Below are 14,308 nucleotides of genomic sequence, written 5' to 3'. Positions count from 1 at the left end.
AGTTAAATTTTAAAATTTTTGTAGTGAAAAAACGGTGAAGCAAGATTATGTTGCTAATATAAAGTATTATTAATGTTCAAATTTTAAACTTTTATACGGATTATTTAATATTTTTTATAATTAAAGCAGTTTTAATTAAATTCGTTAAAGTATTCGCAAAATATAAAGAAATCGTATTTTCTCATGATTCTTAGAAGTGAATGTCTTGGGAAAAATAATGCACAGTTTCACTCCGGAAAAATGTCCTTCCGCTTCAGTTGACAGCCAGCTATATACTAATTAGACATTTCAGAATGGGATAATAATGTTCAGGCCCAGTTTTTACTGTAATGCCGTTTGCTTAATTACATTTTCCATACGCAGCAACAGCGCGGGAACTTACTTGGACATGCATTCAAGGCTTTTTCTGGCACATTTTCACAAAGACATTTTTTTTCCATCGATATACATCAAATGATATAATTTACTTTCGCCATAATGCATTATGGCGGAAGTAAATTATAACGTTAAAACAGGGAAATCATTGCAATTCAATGTTTTAACAATACTCATAATTAGATTTTCAACATCTAATAAATAATGCGCATAAATTTATTCGAAACTTGTCGGCAATCTCGAAAGACGAAAACGAGAGAAAACTATATTAACACAAAATATAAATCGATTATAAATACTGATGATCCAAAATAAGATAAAAAACATTTATAAATAATCACAATTCATTATTAATATTTTAATAATAATACATATGTATATCACTAACTAAATAAATATCATAAAACTGACAATAAAGTAAAAAATTTAATATTATTTTTTTTATTTTATGCTTTGATAGTTAAGAGCACATTACACCTTTTATAATAAAGACCCAAAATAATTCAAGTTATATACAACTAATATTTTATAAAATTATACATATGTTGTTTCAAGAGTAATTTCTGCATATTAAAACATAAAGATTCTATTCATAATTCTGTTAATAGAATATCAACGTTTATTAATAAATAAAAATTTAAAAAAATATTTACTTTACATAAAAAAATTTGTCAATAATTTTTTAATCAATTGAAAAAAAAATAAATTTTGTATTTATATTTCCTTGTTTTGCTAATGATTTTTAAAAGTATTGGTATTTAATATTAGTACTATTGAACTATATAACCATGTTTCTTCATCTATTTACAACTGTCAGAATTTGGATTTAAAATAATAGCACAAAGTCGCTTTCGTGTATGTCATTTTGATTGATCGTCACAAAGACGTAAGACTTTGTATCTGATTGCAGTCGCGCATGGTTACCTGCGACACACTATCTACGGTGAGTATACGTTTATGACTACAAGCTAGATCCCTGTTTGCCCTCACGATAGAAACTGTCTCCTTCCCGAGGCAAAGTAACGGTACCCTTCTCTAGCGCGATTTCACAAGAGAGGTGAACTTCATGCTGAAAACTAGACGCTTGACTGCAGTAAGGGAATGTTCAAACGTGAGCATTCCATTATAAACAAAAGCGATAAAAACAGGAAAGCATCGCAACAAAATGTTTCTAAATATAGAATGTTAAAATTAATTTAGTGTAAAAATCGTATAAAATTTTTATCTAAAAGAGAATTGCTCAAGAGATTATAAATTTACTTTTTAGAATAATTATTATATACGTACAAAAAGTTACAAAACAATCTTGATAAAATAATTATATTTTATCAAAATTATTATATAAGAATTTTTGTATCTTCAAGTTATAATCACAACTAATATTTTACAAAATTATACAAATGTTATTTTAACATTAGCTTTTGTATGTTAATGATTCTGTTCATTAACAAAATATCAATTTTTGTTAATAGATGAAAATTAATAAAATACTCATTTTACTTGAAAACCAAACAAGAGGATCCAAATCCTAGTTAACTATTATGGATCAATTATATTCTTGTTCAGATTTAAGTAAATGAAGGACTGCCTTCCGTGCAGATATGTAATTTAAAACAGGTTTAGGAGATTCACGAAAGAGGGAAGGGAAATAGATACTGAGGTACAGGAAGAAACGTCGAAGGTCAGGATCATCCTGAATGTTCGGGCAAGGGTACAAAAGTGCAAATTTCTGCGAAATCTCACAAGGCAAAATACCGCCGCCGTTCTCTTGAGGCAGTCTCGCTTGGCAGAGCGCAAAACAACCACGACGTTCGCTTAACCATCTCGCTCAGCTAACGGAAAACGGTACCATGGCGTCAGTTCTAGAATTATTGCCGCCTTCGTTGTCGTTGTTAAAAAGGAAAAAGAAAGAAATGACTAGAATGTTTCTTCAGTGTCGTCAATAAACTCGTGAATATAATGAACGATTGTCTTGTGACAAGAACGTAAACGCGTTTTCTTTATTGCAGTTCAGTGTAATTATCTGAGTATTGAGTTTCTGGGTATTTGGATCCGAATACAATCGGTGTTACGCGTGAAATTTATTCGTCTTTAGAACTATAAAAGTTGGATTGTGAACAAACAATGGTAAGAATAACAATTTTGAGAAGTCTGATAATGAAGTACTATGACTAGAAGTTCCGCTTCTGCTATTGGAAAATGGGACATAAATTTCAAGTTTGAAGAAATTTAATTAAAATCTAGATTTAAATATACACCATATTCATCTTCGATAACTTTATAACTTTCGTTTTATTTATGATAAAATTTCCATTTAAAATGTGAAGTTCATATAAAATGTAAATAAAAGATATCAAGTAATTAATAAGATTATTTGTGTGTTCAGCCAAGAATACGCTTAATTAGTTAAAAAATATCATTACTTCTTATTGACATTTTCATTTAATTTCTTATCTTGAAAGAAATTGTATTTACACAACATCTTGCTCTTTAATGGTACATTTTCATTATTGCAGCAATTTTTGTAATATTTAAAGAATTCACGTACGTTTTACTAAAAATTATATTTATAATTATGAAAAATTAATCTATTTGTCGGTATAAATTCCATTGACTTTCATCATGCTGCTGATCGGAATGCTTTCATTTGCAATCCACTTGTTGCTTAGAGACCGAAGGACTCCCGAGTATGCAGTCGTTAAAAAAGAAATATGAGCAATGGAATGCTGTCTGTTTGACGATTTCACATCGCAATTCGATTCATCGCGTCTCGTAGTCTTCGCGATATGTACCACGCGATGTGGGAAAATCAACCGCGTGTCGCATGATCGTTTGCAGGTGAGCAGAAGTTGTCACTTATGAACACAGTAGTCACGAGCCGAATGATTAATACACAGGGAACAAAGAAACGCGCGAAGAAAGGCTTCGTTGTTATTACGTCTGTTGTTAACCGACAGAGAGGTGCTCAGTTGCCCATCATCTCTCGTTTGCTACCCTATACGGGGTTATTGTGAGAAACTAATCTTGATCCATGGGTAGTCAATGAAGAAACCGATAGCTCTGATCGCTATGTTGATATTAACCATAGATGAAGATAAAAGAGCACAATATGTGCTCCGATAAACTGTGTGTTCTTATCTGCCAATATATTAAAGTTACTTATTTGTGATAAGTTACTTATGATTATCTGCAATAAAAATTGCATGAATTTAATCCATGACTAATGTAGGAGAGAATTACTAAATGCGTACCACGTAGTTACTTTTTATTATATTTTGCATTTTTGATGCTGCTTTGGATGCAAAAAAAAGTTCGAAATTGTAGCTTGTTGTTTCAGACAACTATTATTACTTGTTAAACCTTTCAGTAATAATAAATTAATTTGTTATAAGCTATCCCGGATATGCTGCGAAAAGTGTGATTTAGAAAACTAATCGCTTGAACGTACTTTTAAATCGTATTGTTTTCAAAAATATTAAATTTATAAATTAAAGTAATTTATATAAGGAATAATTAATTTAATACTTATTTAACAATTTATCAAAAAAAGCGATCAAGTATTTGATAAGTAGAAAATAATAATAATGAAAAAAACACTGAAATAAAAATGGCTTAAATATTTTTGTAACTGTCATGCTTTTATTCATTAACAAATTATTAGTTCTATTATTACCACTTATTAATCTTACATTAGTATCATTTATATTGTAGTATTTGTGGTGAATTAAGAAACTTTATAGAGTTTATAAAAATATCTATTTAATTTTTACAAATATTTATACATATGAATGTAAAATATTTAATAAATCTTTTTTTTTTTAAATATAACAATTTAAAATAGAATTGCATAATTATATTTTACTGTATTATCAATTATATAAATTAACATTAGATGTACCTGACTTTTTAAAATGCATAAAATAAAAAGAAACTTGTTAAATTTTTGTCGATATTACTTATTTCTTATTTATTTTTTATTTATATCACTGTTGCTTATATTAAGTAAAAATGTAAAATATTAAAGATGAAATTTTGAAGACTGATACATTTATTAACTTTTTCCTACGTTTCTCATACGATATGTTATAATCAAAATAAATTGGAGGTAATCGTTTGATGCATGCATTAAATGCTGGATATATCCAACCTAATCATTTATTAAGGAAGAAGAATCGCTATTTATTTAGTTTAATATAAACGTAAAACAGCAAACTCAAATAATAAATTTTACTCTATTTTTTTAAAGAAGATATAAAAAATTATATAAAATAACTATGTACATATATCTTTGTTATACACTTTGATCTGTGCGAGATCGACAGATGCTACAATAATTGAGCAGCAATATGAAGAACGACCTAGGCTAACCGAAAATTTTCGAAAGCATAACCTGTGCAGGTTTTGATTTCGGGATGGGTCGCGGTGAGTCTCATCACCTGCTCATCATCGAGCGTGGGATGATGTCGGTGGTCCAGGTAAGAAAAGCTCGTAAAAAGGCGAGAGAAAAGGGGGAGCACCGTACATCGAGAATACCGCTGATGTGTTCTATTATTAATGCTACGCAGATGTAAAGATCGAAGGTCACAATGGATCTATTGGATGATCTATCGCTCGCAACACATGTTCACCTTATGGATTCTTGCACTCCTTCAATTTTCACACAGTTTTATATGAATAATATTGAACAATTTCTTACTTCTACTACTATGTTATTAGAAATAATGTTATTTACCAAGCTTTTTACTTCGCAAATAACATTATTCCTAATAGCATAATGATGTCACCGCAATGCGGTTAGAGATCATTTTCATCCTGATTTGATAATCTGACTCATTATATGATCACATTCAGCAGCTTTATATTTTCATCGACTTTATGCATCTCTTATTGAAAAAATTATAAAGATATTATTAAAGTATTTTTGATTGTATATACTTAACTCAATTTATCAAGTATTGTATATTGAGGAAAATAAATAATATTTATCAATAAAAACTTACATCTACTACTATAATAAACTTAGAAATACAAAATATTTATTTTTTTTATAAAAAATTGTTTTAAACTTGTAAAATTCTGTCACGTATCCTACAGGGATATATGGGACACGGCCATTTATAGATTATAAAACGTAGATAATTTACAATTAATGTTTGTAAATAAGATGTAGAATGATAACATAATAACTTATTAATATAGTGCAACATTTAGTTTCCGAGAAATAAGGAGGTGATGCTTTAGGAGCTAACCCAGAATAGGCGACTTTCCTCTAATATGATATATGTCACATAACGGAGTGCGTGTAAATGATCTTTACCCTTATTTGTTTTGGCGGCGTAAATTTTCACGCGGCAAAAGAAATAATGAGAAGTTACCCTATAAATTTATAAATTTATAAACATTATATGTGTATGATTTATTTAAACTTACAATTGTTTACCTTTTTATGTCTATAATAGTCAACATTTTAAATTTCTTTTTGTGTTGGATGTTTGGAAATTAGTGTAATCAGTTAATATTAATCAGACAAAATAACTTAAATAAAGTTTGCTCTATTACAATGAGATAAAATATTATTTATTATGTTATAAAATATTAATACATTATAAAATAATAAAGAAAATTTCATTTCTATGTGACATTTATTTGTATAAAAAAACTTTTTAAATATTACTACATAATAATACTAAACGGTATATCTTAGAAACGGTACATCTGAGGAGCATTTTAAAGCTAGAGAAATTTCCACGCAGGCCTACTCACGGATCCTGGGAAAAAGGTACATTTTTTAATCGCGTAGAAGGAAGTGGGTGGATATCCTGACAAGCTGGCTGTTTTTTCTCAGACTCATGGGTGAGGGAGCAATATATAAATTTTCTTAAAACACCAGAAGGACGGACCTTGGCTGTCCATGGCGGCAGCTGCCGGTGCCCACGAGACATCACGAGGTGAGGACCACGTGAAAGGAGAGACGAAGTCCTTAGAACAGGACGTGCGCCTCTCGTCTCGCTTCCGGGTTCTCCTATATATTAGATATTCATGCCTGTTTCCTACGGCGCACCTGGTACTTTTTCCTTTCGCCGGCACAGCGCGCGGAAAGCGGCGGATGGGAATTAATTTTGAACCAATCGTGTTCGCGCGAATGTTCGCCACAGTAACAACTCACCGAGCGAGTACATACTTTTTTTTCCGTTCATTCACAGCCAATTCGTATATATATATATATATATATCTATATATCGTTGTTGGCGAAAGTAGCGAGACGAGTTTAATGGCGGCGGAAGAATTGTGCACCCTAACAACGGTACGTGGGAAATCACATTCGCTCCGACACTCGAGCACTTTCGTTCGTGATGACTAAAGGATAGCTGAAAAAAGAATCCGAGAAAAAAAATCGATCCTTAAAAATCTTTTATCAAGTTTGAGAATAATGGCTCAAGTTATAAACAAATATAAAACAAAGAGTCTCAGTGTTTAATTGTTTAATTCAAACAATTAAGTATATCTTATCTAACAATTAAGTATATCAATTATCAGTATGAAGTACGTATATCGCGATAATTCTTGTATATAACTTTTTTGATGAGAAATAAATTATTTTCTTTTCAACAAAAGAGAAAGTAATTATAAAATAAATTTATTGTTTAATTACTTCTATTTTGATTTAAAAATAAAAATATCATTTGGCTATTAATTAAGTGAAAAAATAACACTAAGAATTATTAGTTATGTTGATTTAGAACGTAAAATCTCACGATACGAGTCAGGAGAATCTGAATTCAAAAGTCGTATTTTCATACGCACGAGCGTAGATTGATAAGAAAAAGCGCGGTATTGTATTTCGATATGCAGATTACCAATGCAACGTAGGGTCTTAGAGCAGGTAAATTGACACATCAATGAACATCGATCGATGAAAGACAATTATGAATGAAAGTGCATCAGCGAATGTTTGAGGTTTCTTATAATATTTGTGATTTTATTTCAAAAAGCTCTTTTAATTTATTAAATATAATTATTATCTAACTTTTGCAATGTCATTAGAATTTTGATCAAAATATTTTAATCGTTATCATTACTCTCAGTCATGATAGGGTATATTTTTCACATACATTACATTACAACATAAAATATAACTTTAGCGATATAACTTAACAAAAAGTAATATTTGTAAAAACCATTGAGCTTTAAATTATATATTTATTAAATTATATTTGTAAATTGCACATTCTATTAAAATTTATTTTAAATTTTACAGGAATTATATATTTTTACTTATACTTTTCCAATACGTTGTTTAAAATTAACAGCAACGGCATTAATAATACCTGAAGAAGTTAAATAATTTTGAATCACTCTTTTAGAGTTTTCACGCAATCTTGCGAGCCATAAGAGGTGGTTTCCGTAAAGGATGCTGTGTACCTTCCTTTATGGAAGGTTACCTAGGCGAACCTGTCCTAATATTTACGGAATTGAAGCGCCCTTTTATTCCACTCGTCGTCTTTTCCCAAAGAGGACACCGCAAAGTGGCTGAGGACCTTTTGACTGTGTACGCGTCCTTTGTATACTTCGTGCATCATGAAACAGGCACTTAACTAACAAAAAGCTGCAATTTGGACTTTCATAAGCGAATATTGCACTTGAAAATGTCATAGAGCTGAGGTATTCGAAAAAAATATTGTCGTTTAGAACGCTGCTACCATGTGCTTTTCTCTTTGGGCTCCCTATAATCCTCTTTATTTTGAGTAAAATTATCCTAATAAATGTTAAATAAATTTTGAATAATAAATATTAAATAATCCCAATAATAATGTTAAAAGTAATTAGCAAGAAAAAATATATATTATTTTAATCATTATATTCATTACATTAATTAAAAATAAAACATATAACTATTATATTATTATTAATTATTAATCATAACTTTTTAAAGATAATTTTTTAAAAATAAAATTTTATCTTGCACCGTTCTTTAAGACAGACGTATTGCATCTATTATATATTTTAACCAAAAATAAAGATTAAATATTCCATTTTCTACTTCTTGCTTTATGTATAATTACATACTATATGGTATGTCTATTATTGCCAATTTAAATAATTTTATGCTTTCATAAAATGTCACGATAAAAATGAAACAGAAATAAAACATTAATTATTTATAATTATTCTATATGCTCATAATATGCTATATTAGATATGGTTAAATGAAGATCAATCACTAATTTTTTTTCTTTTTTTACAAATGCGTATTTTATCAGCAATATAATATCTTTTACTCAATAATATAAATTATAAATTTATAAATAAGTCAATTTCCAAGTCCATTTTTAATCCTTATGTGTGTGTGTGTGTGTGTGTGTGTGTGTGTGTGTGTGTGAGTGTGTGGTAAGTTTTTTATTTCTTTAACAATATAATATAATATAATTTATATATAGTTCAATATTTTAAAATAAAATAAAATTTATAAATTTAAGTGGTGTACTTAATATTGGATAATATTAAAATAACATTTTTTTAAATCTTTGTGTATCATGAGTTGACTCTTAAATGTGCAACAGCGTGTGAATACTACTGGCGAAATGAACAACAAGATAGACTTCAGTTACGATCCAGCAGAATACATGAATACGTTATCTTCTACGTGCTGCTTTTTTAATCTACCCTTCTTTCTTAGCACGAACAAACGGTTTATCACTTCGCAGAACACTTCAAGTTCTATCAAGAGGCAATTTAATATCACGGATACCTATTTCACGATACGAGCAGAATTGAAACAAGGCGCGAAATGAATCGCAAAGGATCAGCGAAAAGTAAAACGCAACTCGCGTATTTCGCTGTGAATTACACTCCGACGTGTCGTGAGTCGCATCTGCGAAAATAACTATTAACATTATTGCGTGCCATATCGTACTTCCATCGTGTGCCACTGTTTCGTATTTCATTGTGTTCAGACTAAGAAGAGGCTATTTAATTTTTCTTATCTCGTTTTTTCCTTTTCTATAGATTGTTAGAATAAAGACGATGTCTACCATAAACTTATACTAACTTTATATATATTTATACATAAGTGTGTATTGTATATATACACACACTCATACTTTATTTCTTTCTGAAAATAAAAAGATAACTTTTTTTATAATTAAGTCTCAAAACTTCATTAGATAATGATTTTAGAAATTATTTGAATAATTGTGCATTTTTCATGTAAAATAAACATAAATTTTATAACCTGAATAAAATTAAAAAATATAGATACAGATGTTAAAATATATTGCAATTTTATAAAAAATTTTGAAAAAAATTTAGTGTCTTGACAAGTTTATATTTTCTCTAAGCTAATGCAATAATGAAATAGTTATAATTGGCTGTGTGCATTTGGTTTACTACTGTCTAATGCATTATGCACGTGCGGCATGCAAACTGAAAAAGATCATCTGCTTGAACTAGCAAGTTGTATTCTTGGTCGTCGGTATTCGTTGCTGCGACTACGACTTGAAGTGATCCGCGCGGGCCTTTTCTAAAAGACCGAGACGTAGGGACCCATCTGTCGCTCGTTATTCGTCCTGCGTACAAAGCATCCTTGATAATGCGGAGATTGCATTGACCAGGGATCTGGGGAACGGAGACTGCTCGGTCTCTGTTCGCCAGAGGAATTTCATGTCGCGCGGAGAAAGAGGGCAAAAAGAAGGAACGTAAGGTCGAAGAACAGCGTCGAGGGTGGAGAAACGATCTAAGCATCGACCTCTAGTCTCTTTCCTCTCTTTTTGCCGTAGTTGACCACAGAGTGCACTCGACCAGATTTGCAGTCATCATTGGTGACTCCTGTCAGTCCAAAAAAAAGTTTAGGCAAGTACTCGAGGATACCTCTTTGCTCCGTTGTAACGCATCATGATACAGAATGTGTTTACAATACTCAATTTTGAGTATCCTATCCTATATACTCGCCAGATGTGCAAGTTACTTTATTTCTGTAATCAGCTGATATGCCGTAATTGTTCTCATTGTTATATTTTTACGTGCATGCATTGTACAATGGACAACAGTCGTCATCCGGCTGGCGAGGAGAATTCATTCGACACAAACGCGGCATTTAATTTTTTACTCCTAACACGAAAGATACGTTTAATAAAAGGAATATGAGAGCATTTATAAATGCGCGAATTTTCAACATACAATACAATAAAATGAATTCATTCGTTATTCATATTATTCATCTTAAATTTCTATTTAATGTTATTTAGCATAAATTGTTTAGTTTTATTTTTAGAATTACAGTTATATATCATTAAGTTATACATTTAGAATCTAGTAATCACATAAATTGAAAATATTTGATAATCGTTTAAGGGATTAATATTTTTAATTTATTATTAAACATTTTGTTAATATTATGATTGTCAAATAGTGACGCAACTTCAACTCTATTAAAGATATCGATTTTAAGATTGTGGTCATATAACATATAACATATTATTTTCCTCGAGAACACTAGCCATTCAAAAATTTGTGCATCTTTTTGATTATTTGCATAAGGTTAAAAAAAAAAAGAAAGATATAAATCTCTCAGTATTGAGAATCACGTTGAAAGACGAAAGAGAAAAACACACGGTATAGAGCGCGGGAAGACACAGACTGTCAGTGCATCTTTCTTTTCCCATAACGGGATCAGCACAGGAACCTTGGATTGATTTACGCCGAGTAATCCAGGTTTCGCTATATATTATGCGTGTCCGTTAATCGCGCAGTACCGTTTCATCGTGCTATTTTACCAAAATTATTTGCTAGGTTTTTAGATTTTGTGATAAGCAGTAGGAAGCGTGTATAAAAAACCTATTGCGCCAAAACTACAAGATAGTAGATAAAAAGGTACAATTTCTTTAATTAACTGTACAGTAAAAAACCGTTCATTTTATGTAATAAAAATACAAAATATGAAACTTTCTAAAATAATAAATGGAAAGAGATCGTAGAAAGGAGAAAAAGATTTTCTCCAGGAAGAGAAGAAAATTTTATATATTATTTACTACGCATTAATGACTTTGAAGAATTATTAAATTCGACTGTATAATGTGAAATTCGTTACAGTGCTGGTTACTTTTTACTAGTAACATATTGTAACTGGATAGTAATGAGATATAACGCAATTATACACGCGTTTTGCGATATATAAAACTGACTTAATGGTTGAAGATGAAACGAGGGGTGTCTCTCGTTAATGAGATAAAAAACAAAATGCCTTGTAAAAAGCGCGACATGTGCTCCTACATGGTGTTGCCAAGTGTGTTCAACGTACCCACATGGCTGGCGAAGAACCTAAATCTTTTTTATTTTATACAGACGTGAACTCTCCTGCCGCGTCCGAGCCCAACTTCGCGTGCGACTGCGTTTTCGCAAGCTACGTCACGTTTAGAAAAAGATGTCTTGAAAGGCAGAAAACAAAGATTCGGGTCGTTTTATAATGACGCACAATCTTATGATGCGTCATTAAAAAGATTCTTGTAGTAAATATCGAGTCTGTTATCAAACAAGAAAATAATTTCCGTGATGAAATAACCGTACAGATACATATGAAAAACGTATATTGTGTTAAAAAATATTACGGTGAATTACTTTTTAGTAACAAAAATATTATAGCGCTATAACATCTTTAATTTTAATATTGAAAAGCTGGAAATTTTAATTTTTTATAAAATTAATTTCATAAATTTCATAAAAATTTCATAAGAAAGTCGAAAGCTGTACTATAATCCTTCTTTTACTCATGCACTTATTGGCATTAACAGAACTGCAAAAACTTCATTGACGAAGGTTTCTTATGCCAGAAGAAATGATCTATACTATGTGAAAAGATTTCGGATCTCTTGATTGTTATTTAGATCCTTTGCAGCATCTGTGCGTGCTGTGATCGGTGCAGAAACAGATTTATTACTGCCTGATTAAGTTACACCTTGATTTTAACATCTTCTCAACAAAGATACTTTTAAGACACGAGATCGAGGGATATCGTATTCCTCAAACGTGCGTAAACTTTAGACCAGCCACAGTGTTCCTTAACCGTTATTGTATTATATATGAGCAGCCAGTGTACTCTTCTTACTCTCTTCCAACTCGACAGTGTTCCCACACCAAACTACTACCAGTGTAATATTATATTCTCGCTGTGGTGGTTGTTACGCCATGGTGACGAACTCGTATCTCGCACACGACGCATTTCAGCACATTCTTCCTGGGTGGCCGTATTTCGAGCAACAATAAAAGCAAAAACTTTATGCAAAATATAATAATATCCATAAATACTCATATGGAAATCAGTCTTTTCATTAATATAACAGAAGTTTGTATTAAAATTAGCAATTTATTAAGCCGATTCTATAAATTAAATTACGTAATAAATATTAATATCACCAAGGTTGGCAAAGTGACTTTATGCAGATAATTCGTTACCCTGTTACAGTTACTCAAAAATTAATGAGTCATTATTATTTTTGTTACTTGTTTGACATTAATACACTATTATATACAAATTTCTGTGATAAATATAAATAGAATACATCATAGAAATACATTTTCTAGTAAAGGAATAAGATTCAATATTTGATATATACTAATTTTTTACGTATTACTATATTATTTATGCATCAAAGACGCATATATATATTGTCTTATATTTCAATAAATGCTGTTATATTATCACAAAATAAAATAAAAAATTTAAATTTATTTTTAAAGTCATATCGTATTTTAGAAACAAAACAAATATTAATAATAGCAAATGTTTCGATTTTTAATTTCACCTTTAAAAAAAAGTGCGTTTAAAAAAATTAGTAATATAAATTAAATAAGTTGTTCTTATTTCATCTAACACTACAACAATATGAATACTGCAATAATATTGCCAAATTTAATTGTTACTTATTTTTTTCTTTATTTATTCGAAATATTATTTAGCCTTCTTTCGCTTTAAGCATGAAAAAGGAGAAGGTTTGAGAAAACTTAGAAAATAAAGCCTAAGGTCTCGCATGGTGCACAGATTAAGTATGTCAACTGCATTTTGATTTTTTCCTTTAGAAACCTTTGGGGCAGGTTTTTGTCTTAATGTTTTAGTATCTCTTCATGAGTTAATCTTATTGTGAGTTTGCACAGCTTTCCTAACTTTCATAACAAGCTGTATGGAGCCATGGTAGTTTGTCCCGCTGGCGACGCAACAATGCAATACCTGAGTGTCGCGACCCCGGTCCCGCAGGTAACCGAATCTTCAATGCTTTTCATCCCTCTTTGACCCCCTGTCTAGCCCGCCAACGCATGGAGATCCTCCACAGTCGGCGTCACAATGCTTGCTTCTCTGTGAGATCACTCGATGGGAGCACACTGGTTTTCCAAATACATCGCATTACGCGCACAGTTGCACCGAAAAAATATATGAATGCGAATGAGGCATGTGTATATTGTACAAGGAGGAATGCAACACGTGCAAAAAATTAGATTTAAATAAAAATTTGAAAAAATTTAAACATTCATTTTAATTTAATAATTTTTTACTGAATAAAAAAAAAGAGAAAAGAAAAAGAAAAAAATTGTGTGTGTGTGTGTGTGTGCGCGCGCGCGCGCGTGTGTGTAATAATTTTAAAAAGTATTTAAAATAATTATAGTAAATATAATATAATGTACTTATATTTTAGAAAAATCCTAAGTACAAAATCATAATTAATGAGATATTCTTAAAATCATATCTTATTAAAAATCATGTCAGTGTAACCTCTTTAGAATCTTATTTTCAGAATTTTAATCAATTAATAAAATTTTAGTTTTTTCCCAAAAGTTTTATATAACTCCTGATAAAATTTACGAAAATTTTTAAATTTAAACAGTTAAGTATAAAAAAAAGAAGTTTGAATTGAAATGGAATGTTTAAATTATATTTCCATTATAC

This window comes from Solenopsis invicta, chromosome 1 (assembly GCF_016802725.1).
Source record: "Solenopsis invicta isolate M01_SB chromosome 1, UNIL_Sinv_3.0, whole genome shotgun sequence".
Classification (NCBI taxonomy): domain Eukaryota; kingdom Metazoa; phylum Arthropoda; class Insecta; order Hymenoptera; family Formicidae; genus Solenopsis; species Solenopsis invicta.
Note: the sequence above shows the minus strand (reverse complement) of the source record.